This window comes from Octopus bimaculoides, chromosome 6 (assembly GCF_001194135.2).
Source record: "Octopus bimaculoides isolate UCB-OBI-ISO-001 chromosome 6, ASM119413v2, whole genome shotgun sequence".
NCBI classification, from domain to species: domain Eukaryota; kingdom Metazoa; phylum Mollusca; class Cephalopoda; order Octopoda; family Octopodidae; genus Octopus; species Octopus bimaculoides.
The window spans coordinates 23,021,353-23,024,331 of NC_068986.1; positions in this window are offsets into that span (position 1 = coordinate 23,021,353).

A 2,979-nucleotide genomic window follows, 5' to 3' on the forward strand; every position below is an offset into this window, starting at 1 on the left:
TATATATTTATATACTTGTAATATATACATATAAATAAATAAAAATGCTAGTTCTAAAATCTCTCTGAGAGATCAACGCAGTAGCTGTACTAACAAGTAATATCTGTAACCCCTTTAACATGGCTGCCCGTTCGAGTGAAGTCTACTGCGATTTTTAAACCCCAAGAGAACATCACCTCTAGCTGGTCAACGATGCACAGTTGCATCAGATAAAATTGCGAGCAGGGTGCGAACCCCTACCATCTCCTAGCGACGGGACCAGTCGACCAGTCCTGCGTTGATCTCTCTATTCAACTTCAAAAAAGGACGTAAAGCAGCTGAAACTGCTCGTGATATCAACGAAACGTTTGGTGAGGACATAACCAATGAGTGGTCAGCTCGGAAATGATTTCGCAGTGGAGATCTGAGCCTTGAAAATCATGAGCGTAGCGGACGCCCATCTGTCATAGATGACGGTCAAATAAAGACTGTCATTGAAAAAAAGATCCACGTAAAACCACTCGGGAACTGGGAAAAGAACTTCAAGTTAGCCAGAAAACTGCTTTCAAGCATTTGCATGCGATCGGTTTTAGCAAAAAAGCTCGACGAATGGGCACCACATGAGTTGAATGAAAATCAGAAAATGCGCAGATATGTAATTTGCTCGACGTTTCTTCTCCGTAACCATACCGATGCATTTCTCGACCGTATTGTAACTTGCGATGAAAAGTGGATTCTGCACAATAATAAGAAACGTTCTTCGCAGTGGTTGGACCAAAATGAAGCACCGAAAACTTTCCCTAAACCCGAGCTCTTCAAAAAGAAGGCTAAGGTGACTGGTGGTGTACTGCTGGACTCCAATCATTCTTCATGACAATGCTCGACTACACGTTTCACGAATGACGCTCCAGAAGTTGAGGGAACTTGGCTACGAAGTTCTTCCCTACCCAGCTTATTACCCAGACCTTTCTCATACCGACTACCACTTTTTCAAGCATCTTGATGGTTTCCTGCGAGAGAAGGTATTCAAAAATCAAACCGATGCTGAAAGTGCGTTCAAAGGGTTCATCAGCTCCAGACCTCCAGATTTTTATGTTACCAGAATAAACACACCTGTAACTCGCAGGCAAAAATGTATTGATTGTAATGGTCCTTTCGTTGATGAATAAAATTTCCGCATTGTTAAAATAATATTGTAATGAATTTCATGTTTCAAAACTTTGCTTACTTTTTACTCAGCCTGATATTTCAAACATAACGTATTATATTGAGTGTACGGCTACGTTCTAGTTTAAAGTCTAGTTTGTCTTCCTTGTTCTTCATGGTCTGTGTTTGTCAAGAAATAATATATCCATTTTCTCCTAACTATAATATAATTTCAATGGAATAAAATTTCCTGGTTCCAACATTAAGTATATTAGCGCTCAGATCTCAGTTTACTGTCTTTATTTCACGCAGCAAGGGCTCGAATGCATATCTTCTTCAGTCATTCTGTTACATCATCTTTCTCTTTAATGTCCATTCACTAAAATTCTTCAGTGGCACTTCATTTTATCAATCTCCGAATGATGGAAAGCAAAGTTGGTCCCGAAGAGCGTCGAACTCGGAATATTGGTTACATTTTAACAAGAATGATTAAATATTTATTTATTCATTGCCCACAGGAGGTTAAATATAGAGAGGACAAACAAAGATAGACAAAGGGATTATGTCGATTACATCGACCCCCCCCCCTCCAATGCGTAACTGGTACTTATTTAATCGACCCCTAAAGGATGAAATGCAAAGTCGACCTCAGCGGAATTTGAACTCAGAATATAACGCACCCGAAATACCGCTAAGTATTTCGCCCTGCGTGCAAACGTCTCTTACTTCATTACTGCCCACAAGAGGCTACACACAGAGGGGACAAACAAGGACAGACAAACGGATTAAGTCGATTATATCGACTCCAGTGCGTAACTGGTACTTATTTAATCGACCCCGAAAGGATGAAAGGCAAAGTCGGCGGAATTTGAACTCAGAACGTAGCGGCAGACGAAATACCGCTAACCATTTCGCCCGGCGTGCTAACGTTTCTGCCAGCTCGCCGTCTTAAGAATGATTAAATATTGAAATAGAAATGGTAAAAGTGCAGATTGCATTAGTATTAACCTGGAATTGAAACCGCATTGCAATATCGGCTAAGCAGGAGATTACGAGACTTTTGCTAGCGTGATACTCGATATCTCCTGTTACACTCTCACTATCACCTCACTCATCTGGTTTTAATTTACTTGTTTCCGTTCCTTCGTCCCCATTACTCGTTCCTCCCACCATTCTCCTGCAAACAGCTCCTAATCTCTCCTCTTACCATCATTCTTATGCTTATTACTTTGTCTCATACTCTGTCACGTTTCGTTCCCATTTCTCACCCATTCCCTCACGCTCACACTTCCTCACCGTCACCTTCTGATCTACATTTCTCTTCTAGTTACATATCTGTATCTACACACGCGAAGTGGGGAGATATTTAAGGTTACAAATGAGTATTTGTGTCATCTGTCCATTCATATATTTATCTTTAGATAACAATATAAAAATTAATCACAATGATTGTTATACATAAGTACTAGATAATGAAGTCGGTAAATGTCAACTGTTCTGCGTGAGGTCATAGCCGAATGGGAAAATGAGTCATTAATCGCAAACTTTCTCTGAATGGAAATACTGTCAGACTTTGCAACTAAAATAAATATATAAATAAATAATAACTATTTCTAATTTTGGCACAAGGTCAACAATTCTAGCGGGAGTGGGTGGTTGATTACATCGATTCAGGTACTTGACTGGAATTTTATCAACTCCGAAAAGATGAAAGTCAATCTCGGCGAAATTTGAACTCAGAATGTAAAGACGGACGAAGTGATGCTAAGCATTTCGTCCGGTGTACTAATGATTCTGCCAGCTCGCAGCCTTATACAATAACGAAAATATGACGGACAATAAAGGCAGTCTATA